This window comes from Gracilinanus agilis, chromosome 6, assembly GCF_016433145.1.
Source record: "Gracilinanus agilis isolate LMUSP501 chromosome 6, AgileGrace, whole genome shotgun sequence".
NCBI lineage: Eukaryota > Metazoa > Chordata > Mammalia > Didelphimorphia > Didelphidae > Gracilinanus > Gracilinanus agilis.
Genome location: NC_058135.1, coordinates 221487997 through 221501943, shown reverse-complemented (window position 1 = coordinate 221501943; position 13947 = coordinate 221487997). Strand labels below are relative to the sequence as shown.

General features: G+C 43.3%; 1 long non-coding RNA gene across 1 annotated transcript; it reads left to right on the top strand.

The window, feature by feature from the left end:
- The first annotated feature begins 244 nt into the window (after positions 1 to 244).
- LOC123251700 lies at positions 245 to 13000 on the top strand. The gene is made up of 4 exons (XR_006506513.1): positions 245 to 404; positions 1311 to 1402; positions 2112 to 2258; positions 12221 to 13000. It is a non-coding gene; the product is annotated as an uncharacterized LOC123251700 (long non-coding RNA).
- Positions 13001 to 13947: the final 947 nt, after the last annotated feature.

Below are 13947 nucleotides of genomic sequence, written 5' to 3'. Positions count from 1 at the left end.
CTGCCTTCACGCCTCCAGGATTTGTGAAAGCAACAAGCCATCATCAGCCGACCCCGGGACTCCCGCCTTAAAAGACGGTCCTAGAGGCGAAAGGGATGCTACAGGTGCTAGGCCTGGCTTTAGGGGAGAGGGAGGCCCTTTGATAGGCCACCTGGTGACAGGCCTTGAACCCTGGACACTTGCCTTCTAGTCCTGCTCCCGTGGCTCGCCGTGGGCTCTTGGACAGACAACTTCCCGTTTGGTTGGATCATAGATGGAGAGCTGGGAGGAATCTTGGGACTCATTTAGGAACCCTTCATTTTACAAAGTCGGAAACTGAAGGAGGAAAAGACTGGATCTAGGTCATTACAGACAGGAGACAGCAGCGCCCCCAACCATGGAACCATGGAACCCCTAGATCTGAGGTCCAGTCAATGCCTCTTTTCCTCTCTGTCCAGCCAGGGGAAGACCACATAGTCTCTAAGGTCCCTCCCAGGGCTGCCATTTTCTGCAGCTCTAACATTCTGTGTTCTAAAAGCCTCCTCCAGTTCTACAGTTCTCTGTTCTAAGGCCATTTTCAGCTCTGTCATTCTCTATTCTGGGTTCTGAGGTCACTTAGAACTCTAACATTCTGTGTTCTAAGGGTCCCTAGTGAGTTCACATTCTTACATTCTTTGCTTTACTTTCAGCTAGTTCTTTCTGGAATGTTGGCGACCATACGTGGCTCTTCCTGTTGGTCATGTGTTCCAAAGGTTGGGTACGAAGTCAACCAACACTTTATTAAGCACCTACTAGATGCTAGGCGCTGGGGAGACAAAGAAAGACAAAAATCATCCATGCCCTCAAGGATCTTATAATCTAATGCAAGAGACAGCATTCAAAAGAATTGCTTACAAACCATATATACAGGATAAATGGAAGTTAAACTCAAAGGGAAGGAACTAGCATTGAGGGGATTGGAGAAAGGGAAGAGAGAGAATTTGTCCAAGGTGCGTAGAGGAATTGTGATTTGAACCCTAGTTTTTTTCCAACATGTCCAGTGTTTTTTCTACTATATAAGGCTGCCTGTGTTAGTGATAACACTCGTAATTCAGTCATTCAAGGATCTACTGTGGAAGCTCTCTCCACTAATGGGAAGAGCACTGGGAATGGGAAGAGCAGTGATATTGGCCATTAACCTAGACTCTCAGAGCCTCAGCTTCCTCATCTTTCAAATGGGGATAATTATGAATTATTACCTTACAGGGTTAGATTGAAGAAAGCACCATAGAATTGTGAGTTGCTTTAGTTGTTCATCTCTACTAAGCATTTCTTTTGATGCTTCATTGCAGTATGGAGGTAACCCTGAGTACTTCAAAACTATGCTATTGGAGGAAAAGCTCTACCCAACTGGAAAGACTTCGTTCCCATAGGCCTGGTCCAGGTAAGTATAGAAGCCCAGTCATGGAAGTGTTAGTCACCAGGATATGCCTATGTCTTCAGCCACGTCATCTCACAAAGACCATCTATAAAGGCATAAAGGGACTTTGATCCATGTTGGGGGAAGGAGCATCCACAATAGATCCTTGAATGACTGAATCACTCGTGTTATTACTAATAGAGGCAGCCTGATATAGCAGAAAGAACATTAGACAGGATATAAAAAACCAGGGTTCAAATCACAGTTCCACTACTTACCATGAGCAAATTCTGTCTCAGCCTTCATCCTCTTATTACCTACAATGCCTGCCTGAGAGTCTATCTTGGCATAATATTATATAGAGCTGACTTCAAAGCTGGAAAGTCCCAAATTCAAGTCTTGCCTCTAACACATATTGGTTGTATAATCTGGGGCAACTCATTTAACCTTTGTGTTCTAGGCAGTTTTCTAAGGCTATGAGGTATAGAGAAGAGGATGAGAAGCAGTGGTAGAAAGAGTCCTTTCACCTAGAAGTTCCCTACACTGGTGGAATCCCATATCAACTCCCTGTCCCTAATGCTTATACTCCCTACCTCACAGGGTGCCATCGAAGATAAATGCATCTTCGTATTTGTAACCTTACCAGTGTACTCCCTCCATTTGCAGACCACAGACCCTCTGTACCTTCTCAGCCTGTTAATATTTTTGTTCTGGTCTTCCTTTGGTCCTCCAGGTCAATCTGCCCAACATACGAGACCTTCCTCTGAGAATACCAGAGCCTCACTCTGGCCATGTGCCTGTTCTTACTCATACATGATCCATGGCTGGTCTACCTCCTTTTTTCTTCAGTCATTTTGATGGTGCCTCTCATTCTTCTCAGGTATACACCATCATCCGTGACCTTATTGTGGGTCTGTCCAGTGCCCTTAGAATCATGTGCAGTTGTGCTTCTTCAGCCATTGTGCAGGGCCGTGATCTGTAGCCAGAGGACATCCCTGTTTAATGTTTATGTTTAAAAGTAGACATTTGGGGGGCAGCTAGGTAGCTCAATGGATTGAGAGCCAGGTCTAGAGACAGGAGGTCCTGGGTTCAAATCTGATCTCAGACACTTCCCAGTTGTGTGACCCTAGGCAAGTCACTTAGCCCCCATTGCCTAGCCTTACCACTCTTCTGCCTTAGAACCAATACAGAGTATTGACTCCAAGATGGAAGGTAAGGGTTTAAAAATAAAATAAAATAAAAGTAGACATTTGCTTGGTATCCTTGGTGGAGCTCTGCCGTTTCCCCATGTAATCCAGTTTCCTCCTTTCCTCTAATTCACTCTAGGTCCAGGCAAAGATATACCAATACACTCATTCAGTGGCTGCTTACCCACATGTACCATGCATGTCAGACTGGACAACAAACATTCTCCATTCACTTGGTCTTCCCCTACTAGACTGAGTCAATCTCTTTTGAGTGGCCATGAATATCTTTGCGATGATTCTGTAGCATGCTGGGCTTTGATGCAGTCAGCATAAAAATACACAGAAAGAGTATCTGGAGGGACTCCCTCCATTTAGAGTCCATGTAGGACAGTCATTCTCCATGACTTAGGAAACTGCCATCTACCTCACCTGATAATCAGGATAGTAATAACAACCGTGGGCATTTATATTGAGCATTATGACTTACATATACATATATGTATACACACATGTATGTATATATATTTCCTTAATATAAATTAGGGAAAGAGGACAAATTTTTGAAGAATAAGGAAAACAGAGGTTCGGAGGATTTAGATGAATTGAGAAAGGTCATGTAACTTGCAAATGGCAGAATGAGATAATATTTGTAAAGTATGTTGCAAATTTTAAAGTTTTATGTAAATGCTAGTGACTGTTGATTATGAAAAGCTTTGTAAACCTTCAGATGTTTTACCAATTTAAGGTTGTTATTAGAGAAGAGAATATTTAGGTAATTGTGATAATTTTCCGTGGTAAACTATATCTTCACAATCATAAATCATTTCAGAGGTTTAGAGAATGCAGGATCTTATAGTTTATGGTTTTTTTTTAAAGCATTTGGCTCAAAAGAACAAAAGGCAATCTTAAAGCTCTCCATGCCCATGTAGAAATTATACAAGATTCCTTGAGAGATGAAACCACGGAGATAATTTTGTTCAGCAATCTTCTGCTTATCAGCTTGAGATGAAACATACAACAGGGTGATGTATATTTGTCCAAGGCATTTGTCTGAAGCCTTAACTAAGATCTAGGGTAAATTTAGTTGGGAAGGGTCATGTCTGAGGTCTGCTCACTTAGGTATGGCTGAAGTAACCTAGTGAGAGAAGTCATAGAATTTTTAGAATTTAGAGCTCAGACCATTTGAAGGAGGCAGGGGTTATTATGGAGAAGAATACCCTGAGCCAGGTACTAAACTCCTTGGTGAAGAAAGAAGAGTGACTCTGAGGTCCATAGATGACAGAAACAAGAATTTAGATAGCACAGAATGAACTTTAGAAGAAGAAAAGTAGTTGCTTAGTGATGGTGGCAAAAGGATGGTGTTTGCCATATCTTCCCACCCCTGGGTGTCAGAAGGTGTGAAGGGAGGAACCATGATTGAAAAGTATCAAGTAGGATTTAGGGCTGGGTGAGAACTTGTGCAGGAAGAAGACGGTAGGCTGGATTCCATTTGAGAAACTAACCAGTACTCCTAATGGCTCCAAACTTTGTCCTCACATAAAAACTTGTCTTTTTAACATCATTATCCTCCTGATGCTATGCAGAATGCCCTAATGTCCAAAGAATGAAGATTATGGGTAGGACAATGAAAAGCTACAAAGAGGGCCTAAGGGTGCTCTAATGTTTCCAGGTGGTCCTGAGAGCCACTGACACTTAGGGAATCCCCTTGGCTGTTTGCTTCTGGAATGGAAGCACTCAATAAATGTAAGTATGACTGTAAGCGTCAGAGACAAGGCCCTCCTGTCCTTCAGCTCTTCCTCTCTCTATGGATCAGTAACTGATGACTTGTGTAAGAGATATGTAAATTTGTTGATCTATGCAACTGGGTGACCCTGCCTCCTTCTGACTGAACTATATTTTAGTGAATATTTGTCATGTAACCTTGATTTAATGGAGTTGGCTCCCCCAAAGAAATGTACCCACATGCTGGGAAAGGGTGTGTAAAACTTGTAGTTTTCACATGGAATCAATGAGTAAAAAAAAAAGTACTTCATAACAAAGAGACCACCTATAATTATAAACAGTGAACTTCTGCTGAGGAGCTCGAAGCCCTCTAGAAGTGCTCCAGAAATACCTATAAACATAGGATGAATCTGTTCCCAGGAATTCTGGGTCAGGCACGGTCTGAGTCTTCCCCTGAGCAAGCAGAGAAATGTCCCCAGGACAGTTCTCAGAGTCTCATGCTTCTCATAGAATGCAGAAACTCTGGAGTTAAGATCTTGGTTCAGCCTCATCTGTGGAAATCGGAGTCCAATGCCACCTGGAGCTCAGGAAGATGCTGCTTCTTCCCCAGGATCTGTTGTGGCTGTAAAATCTCTGCCCTCATCTGTCAGAGAGAAGCCATCACAGGGCAGAGTGAGTGGAAAAGGTAGCCAGCCCCAGGAAAGCAGTGTCTGTCTGCCCCATCAAATGTCCCTGTGGCCCATTCATTCTGACCTTCACTACCTCTACTTGGCTCCTCCGTTCACCTGGACTCTTATGGTAGTCCCAGTCTCAAAGCCTCTCCCTGTTCTAATAAATCCTCCACTCCGCTGCCAAGGAACCCCACTGACTTCCTATTTAAACTCCTGTTGGCCATTTAATGCTCTTTGCCAACCTGGTGATCCCTCCTTAAACTCTCAGAGCCAGTGATGATCATTTGTTTTCAGTCTCTTGAATATGGTAGACTGTCAAGGTGCCTTGGTTGTTCTTCCCCTCTCCTCTCTGGCTCTTAGTTTCCCTGGCTTCCTTCAAAGCTCAGTTCAAATCTTAACTTCTCTAGGAGGTTTTTCTCAGATACCCTGTACCCCCATCAAGGCAACTGCTGGTGCCTTCCCCCTCAGATTCCATTCATAGTCTGTATCTTGTAGGTATCCTAATGTGAGCTCCTTGAGGACAGGAATTGTTTTTGAGTTTCTTTGTATTTACTTTGCCAGTATTAGCACAGTGCTTGGAACGGTGGAAATGTTTCTTGAGCGATTGATTTCCCTATTCAAAGATCATCCTTTTCTCTTCAGTAAAGTATACTAATCCTCAGCTTTTCTATTTCAGCCTCCTACAATCTGTAGCTCTCACCTGTATCTTTCTTTATAGGTTGATTTGCCTTCCCTCACTCTGTTCCAGTTAACCTAGCCAGCTACATATTTCTGATACATCACTTTCTATTTCCCATCCCCCTCCACCTCTTTTTCTTCCTTCCCGGCCATTCCACTCAGAGTCCCCAGAGGAAAGTGAAGTATCTGTCCTCAGTTTTCCTAGCACTTGGTTTGACTCATCCTTGGGTGACTCTTACTACCTTGTATCTCTGAATGCTCCTCTGTACTACCTTGTATCCTAGTTGGTTGTCTGTGTAGACAATGTAGCTATAGCCTTCCTGTTGATTTTAGAACCCTTGTAGGATAAGATTGTGTGTTTCCTCCTTGGAAAAAAGCCCCAAAGCTGGAGGGGCAACTACATGGCACAGGAGCAGCATAGACACGCTCCAAGGCGAGGGACGGTTTGCTCAGGTTTTTGTATTTCCGGTGCCTGACACGGCACCTGGCCTCTAATAGGTGGTCACCATTCACTTAATAAAATAGCTCTCTGCTGGAGTCCTGGCTTAGCAGCTAAATAGCATCCTCCTGGCCTGTAGCATCTTTATGTCCCATCCAGTAGTGAGGGGCAGCTAGGAAGCACAGTAGCTAGAGCAATATGCTTGGGCTGAGGAGGTTCTAGGTTCAAATCTGGCCTCAGACACTTCCTAGCTATGTGACCCTAGGCAAGTCACTTAACCTCCATTGCCTAGCCCTTAAGGCTCTTATCTTAGAACTGATGCTAAGACAGAAAGTAAGGTTTTTTAAAAAGGGGAGGGACAGACGAGATTCCAAGAAACTGAGGAGAAAAAGCATTTCTAGCGTGGGGGATGATCTGTAACAGAGTGCCAGAGTGAAGAGTTAGAATGTAACCTGGCATCAGCCTCAGGATCAGTAAGATGGGCACATGGAGGGCGGGGGGTCAGGGGAGCAGTGTGAGAAAAGCCTAGGAATGTAGCTCAGACCCAAGATAGAACAGTTGAAGCCAGGGGTTCTTAGACATTTCTGGATCTCTTTGGCAGTCCAGCAAAGTCTCTGGATCCCACCTCAGAATAGTGTTTTTAAATGCATAAAACACAGAGCGTTACAAAGGAAACAAGTCATGCCAATTTTTTTTAAAAATCAGCTCATACCCGGCAGGATAGGAACCTCTAGTGTCGCCAGTAGGGAAGTGGCTATGTGAGTCAGGCCAGAAAGGACAGATCATAGAGTTGGGCAAGATGTTGCAGGCCATTTCACAGATGAGGAAAATGAGGCCCAGGTAGGTGTGACATGACTTCCCCAAAGACACAGAGACAGGAAGGATCCAAGCCAGAAGCGGCCTTGCGTGATGCCATGAGATGTGGAGATTGATTCCTAGTGATGGCCAGGGGAGGACTGCAAAGGGCCCAAACCTGGGTTAAATGGTGGGAGAGTGATGCTCAGGCCTAAAAGAAGGCCCTCAGGAGGAAGGTCTGCATTTAGGAGAAAGATAAGGAACGTGTTTCATTGTGGGCTGGTGAGTGTGAGAGACCTCTGAGAGGCCCAGGCGTGGTGCTGTCCAGTAGTGGATGCTGAAGACAGAGATGGGGCTGAGTCTGTTGAGCTGGGAGTTGTCTGCCTAGAGATGATAGTGGAGTGAATAGGAGGTGAGGTGATCACCAAAACAGAGCCAATAGAGACTGAGGACAAGATGACCGAAGACAGAACCCTGTAGTAGAGTGATGCATAGAGACTGGGGCATGGAGGATGGTCCTGCAAAAGAGATGAAGAAGGAACAGCCAGAGAGGTTGGAGGAGAGCCAGGAGGAGAAAGCAAAGTTGTAACGCACAGTGCGGAGGGACAGGGAGGAAGGGAATGAAAGCCAGAGGTTGAGAAGTGAAGTGAGACACGAGGAAGAAGAAACCCTACAACATACAGCGCCTCGGCGGCTGGGGGAGGTAGGGAGAGAGTGGCCATGAAATAGAGAAGAGACAGAGTGGAAACTTGACAGAATGGCAATCACATAAAAGGGTTGGGGGTGTCTGTTTTCAAGCAGGTTGTAGGCTCCAGGGAAGGAGCCATTGGAGAGAGAAGATGGAAGGTTAGGGAGGGGGGAGAAGTGATGATGGAAGGGTCAAGCTCTCTGAGGCCCAGCAAGGAGAGGAGTCACCTCTTTCCCTGAAACTGAAACAGAAGAGAATCATGTGGAGGGGGTTGCAGAACAGAAAACTTTGGCTGTGTCTGCAAAACTAAGGAACGTGAAGAGGAAAGAGGGCACGAGGGCTGGCTTTCTTTTTCTCCTCTGCTGAGAGGAGAGGAAGAGGGGAAGTGTATATGGTTTGAGGGGAAAAGAAATGACTAGGAGCACTGGGGAGTTCAATGGAGAGGCAGTCGGGAGAGAATAACGGCTAGCCGTACAAGCAGTAATGACTGAATTGAGGTTAGAGAGCGTGTTTGTTGTAGCGGCCCTAGTTAGCGTGGTTGTATGACTTCCAAGCATCATGCCAGGAATAGCAGTTAGTGGGAGTGGAGTGAGAGTGGGTGGCTGATATCCTGTGCTGGGGTTCCAAAAAACTGCTAAGTAGCAATAGGACAAGGGGGCAAAGGAACTGACAGTAGAGAACAGGGTAAAAGTGAACTGGTTAACTCTAAGGCCAAGATTTCAAAGGCAGGAAAATGAAGCCAGCCCCAGGGCAATGGCCTGGGAAGACCAGGAGTTTGGAGTTATTGAAGGTTGCAGTTAGGATGGGTAATTTGTTTAGGACACGTGAGAAAGACACAGAAAAATGACAGCAGCAGGAGGAGGTTTGGATCAGAGAGCAGAATCTGAGTTTTAAATTGTGGAAGAAGAACAGTTGTGAGCTATAACCTGAAAGACCAAATGAGCCTCCCTGTGTCTGATTGAGGTGGAATGGAAGTGAAGGTCATGGGAATTGAAGAGGGGCATGAACACAGATAAAGGCAGGACTTGGGGAAGTGAGGAAGATCACAAGCTATGTGCTGAACTCCTGGAGAAAGCAAAGAAAATATGCCGGGGGGGCCAAGAGAGAACAGCCACCAAGCACGAGTTGGGATGATCTATCTGGATCCAGTGAACCTTGTAGGAGTGGACATTGCTGAGTGATGACAGCAGCAGGAGGGAGAGAGGGCCTGGATGTGGCGGGGAGGAGAAAGAAGGAGTACAGCAACCCTTCCTGGTCCAGTGTAGGATGTAGGGAAGCCTGAGAGAAGGTACATCTAGAGGTGACTGTGGCCAGGGATGTAGTGTTGTGGGGGAAGCTATGGAACCGTGATGGCAAGGAGGAGGAATGACCTGGGAAAGAGGTCTAAAAAAGACAATTTGTCAAAAACAGAGGGGATAGGTTCCCAGGATAGGTAGGACCAAGGGGAATAGAGACAGAGAATTAGGGAATGGTGCCAGGGGAAGGGAACTCATGGAAAATTATAGGGAATTCAAAAGGAGATGGAAGAGTATATTGTCACACCCTTCCAAGCAGCAATAATTACTCAAGACACCAGCTCAGCTGTTGAATTATCTCAGCTATGGATTGAGATGGGAGGAAAGAGAGAGAGTGGCTCTGGACCTGGACTGGGTTCCATGGTTAACTGGCCTATTGACAAGGGTTTGGATTGGATTGTTGGATGGCAAGGGGCCTGGGCCTCAGCTGTTTATGGAGGTCTAATGTAAAATTGATTTACCAAGCTGGAAGAGACCTTAAATGGAATAGAGCAGGTCAGAGCTATTAGGGATCATGGAAAATAAAATATTAGAGCTATCAGGGACCATGAAAAATAAACTATAGAATATCAGAGCTGTCAGAGACCCTAGAACCTAGATCATAGAATGTCAGAGCTGTCAAGGACCATAGAACCTAGATCATAGAATGTCAGAGCTGTCAAGGACCATAGAACCTAGATCATATAATGTCAGAACTGTCAGAGACCCTAGAACCTAGATCATAGAATGTCAGAGCTGTCAGGGACTATGGAGCATAGAATGTCAGAGTTTTCAGAGACCCTAGAACCTAGATCATAGAATATCAGAGCTGTCAGAGACCATAGAACTTAGATCATAGAATGTCAGAGCTATCAGGGACCACAGAACCTAGATCATAGAATGTCAGAGCTGTCATGGACCATAGAACCTAGATCATAGAATGTCAGAGCTGTCAGAGACCCTAGAACATAGATCATAGAATGTCAGAGCTGTTAGGGACCATAGAGCATAGAGTATCAGAGCTGTCAGAGACCATAGAACATAGATCACAGAATGACAGAGCTGTCAGGGACCCTGGAACCTAGATAATGGAATGTCAGAGCTGTCAAAGACCCTAGAACCTAGATCATGGAATGTCAGAGCTGTCAGGGACCCTGGAACCTAGATCATGGAATGTCAGAGCTGTCAGAGACCATAAAACATAGATCATAGAATGACAGAGCTGTCAGGGACCATAGAACCAAGATCCTAGAATGTCAGAGCTGTCAGGGACCCTAGAACCTAGATCATGGAATGTCAGAGCTGTCAGGGACCATAGAACTTACATCATAGAATGTCAGAGCTGTCAGAGACTATAGAACCTAGATCACAGAATGTCAGCGCTGTCAGAAACCATAGAACTTAGATCATGGAATGTCAGAGTTGTCAGGGACCATAGAACCTAGATCATAGAATGTCAGAGCTGTCAGAGACCATAGAACCTAGATCACAGAATGTCAGAGCTGTCAGAGACCATAGAACCAAGATCATAGAATGTCAGAGCTGTCAGGGACCATAGAACCTAGGTCACAGAATGTCAGAGCTGCCAGAGACCCTAGAACCTAGATGATAGAATATTAGAGCTGTCAGAGACCCTAGAACCTAGATCATGGAATGTCAGAGTTGTCAGAGACCATAGAACTTACATCATAGAATGTCAGAGCTGTCAGGGACTATGGAGCATAGAATGTCAGAGCTGTTAGAGACTATAGAACATGGATCATAGAATGTCAGAGCTATCAGAGACCTTAGAACCAAGATCATAGAATGTCAGAGCTATCAGAGACCTTAGAACCAAGATCATAGAATGTCAGAGCTGTCAGAGACCATGGAGTATAGAATGTCAGAGCTGTCAGGGACCATAGAACCTAGATCACAGAATGTCAGAACTGTCAGAGACCATAGAACTTAGATCACAGAATGTCAGAGCTGTCAGGGACCATTGAACCTAGATCATAGAATGTTAGAGCTGTCAAGGACCATAGAACCTAGATCATAGGATATTAGAGCTGTCAAGGACCATGGAGCATCGAATGTCAAAGATGTCATGGATACCTTAGAATGTCAGGGTTGTCAGGGATCTTAGAACATGGAATGTAAAAACTATACGAGACTATTCACATTTGGAGGTACCTTAGAGTTTACTGAACTTAACCTCTTCCTTGACAAATGGGAAATTGAGACTCAGTTTATATGACTCATCATATAGGTAGTTAGTGACAGAGCAGCTAGGCCTTAATGGAGGCTCCTAACCAGAACTAAGATCAAGCATATGTGAACCCTCTGGGCAAGCTTTCTAGCTTATATAGATATAAAATGTTATTATCTCTGAGAGACTTTGAGCCTTTGCTGTAGCATAAGCAATTTATTACAATCCCTAAAAGCAGAGAGTAGAGTTTTCAGCCATGAAAAAAATGAGCATTTGTTAAAAAAAAAAAAAAAAAAAAAAAAAAAAAGACACATTACAACCTGTCCCTTGATACTCTCCTTGGGATTTCCTCTGTTCCTGATTCAACACTCATGTGACTCTAGAAGAGAAACTTAGAAATCTTAAGATCACATTTTTGGAACTGGAAGGAACCCTTTGAGAAACGATCTAGTTGTTATTTCTCAGCCATGCCCTACAGGTAGTAAGTGGCAAAGGCCAGATTCAGCCAGGTCCTCTGACTCCAAATCCTATATGCATTCCCCTGACTCACAGTGATCTCTCTGCTTTGGAAGAAAGAATTCTGCTACATCCTAAGTTGCAGTTCCCTGAGACTACTGGTGTGCCCAGTCTTAGGTTTGGTTCTTCTGAGGGAAAGAGAAAAAGAAAAGGAGGACTACCTGGGTTCTGATTTAGAATTCATCCAATCTGATTAGGGAGACAAGACATACACATTTAGAATAGAGAAACAATGTGACGAAAAAAAAAATACAGATACTAACTGAGCAACTCCAGGGTCGGCTCCTACTGGCAACCTTCCATGATTCCAAGCTCCTGGGGCTCCACAAGATTCAATGGATTTCATGATTTTAAGAGTCTGTGACTCAGAATATGAGATTGTGTGACAAATTTGGTGACTCAAGATTTGATGACTAAGATTTCTCCCTGCAAGCTCTGTGTGGAAATATTTATGCTCATTTAATCACATATAAGGTTCTAGGGCACAAACTAGAAAAATGTCTAACAGTTTGGAAAACAGGGACATCTATGTAGTCTGGAGCAGTCAGGGAGACAAGTCTTGTCCCGGACCTTGAAGTATTGAGAAGATTTGGACTGGCAGTGAATATGAAAGAGATGGTGCAACCTGATGGACTGAGTAGAATCCTGAGCTTTCTACAGCTCACCTTGTTTTTCTCCCAAAAGGTAATCAGTGACTACATCTGTACAACAAGAACAAGCCTGTGAGACTTCCAGCTGCTTTCCAGGGTTATGGCAACCATTAACGAGAGAAAGCCAAACTCTCTAGGCTGAAGCTCTGTATAAAGGAACATGACTGATTGTTTACCCAAATGGGGCCTGTCATGTCTCACAACCTCCCACAATTAATTTGTAGAATTAAGCTGTAGACATGACACATCTAATACCTTTTTGTATTGGCACAGTGGTAATAAAAAGAACTTTGGAATAGGATCCAAAGAAATTTGTCTTTGAATCTCGGCTCTGACACTTAGAGTACTAGCCGTGAGAAATCACTGAAATCTCTTTTTAAAAAATATTTATTTATACATTTTGAGTTCTGAATTGTCTCCCACTTTCCCTCCCAACCCTACATTAGAGAAAGCCAACATTTGATAAAGATATTTATATGGAACCAGAAAATACATACTTCCATTTATCAATTCTTTCCCTGGAGATGGAGAGCAGCTTCCTTCATAAAGTCCTTCGTGGTTGATTTGAATGTTCATATTACTGAGAATAGCTTAGTCATTCACAGTTACTCTTCAAATAATGCAGCTGTTAGTCTATTCGACATGCTCTTGGTTCTGCTCGTTTCATTCTGCATTATTTCATGCAAATCTTTCCATTTTTTCCTAAAACCAACCTCCTTGGCCTTTCTGACAGCACAGTAGTATGCCATCACAATCTTATACGACAATTTATTCAGCCATTTCCCAATTGATGGGCATCTCCTCAATTTCTAGAGAGAACTGCTATAAATGTTTTGGAGCATACAGGTTCTTTTCCTTTTTTTTTTTTAATCTCAGATCATCTTGGGAAACAGACCTAATAGTGGTATTGCTGGGACAAAGAGTATACACAGTATTGTAACTCTTTGGGCATAATTCCAGGTTGCTTTCTAAAATGGTTAGATCAGTTCACAGTTCACCAACAGTGTATCGGGGCCCCAATTTTCCCACATTCCCTGCAACATTTGTCATTTTTCCTTTCTGTCATTTTAACCAATCTGATAGGTTCGAGATGGCAGAGTTATTTTAATTTGCATTTCTTGAATAAATAATGTTTTAGAGCATTTTTTCCCCTATGACTATAAAGAATTTTGATTTTTTCTTCCCAAAACTGCCTGTTCATATTCTTTGACCATTTATCAGTTGAGGAATGACTCATATTTTTATAAATTTGACTTAGCTATATGTTTGAGACATGAAGCCTTTATCCAAGAAACTATAAAATCTGCCCCTCTAATTTTCTGCTTCCTTCTAATCTTGGTTGCATTGGTTTTGTTTGTACAAAACTTTTTTATTTAATGTAATCAAAATTATCCATTTTATATCTCACAGTGCTCTCTGTCTCTTCATTTTTCATACATTCTTCCCCATCCATAAATCTGATAGGTCATATGTTCCACGTTCTACTTAAATTTCTTTAAATGTTAGTTTCTTCATTTATAAAGTAAGAACAATAATAAATGCCCTACTTACCTCACGGGGTGTTTTCAGATAGATGCTTTTTTAAAGCTTTAGAAACAATAAGACAGCCTGATCTTTTCCCTTTGTAATAATAACAATCATATAAAATGTTGATTCTTACCTACATTCACAAGTGCTGAGTTTCTGTCCACAAATCAGTCACAGGCCCCCCATACTAATTCTGTGGCACCCACTGACTCTCATCTAAGAGGGGGAATCAAC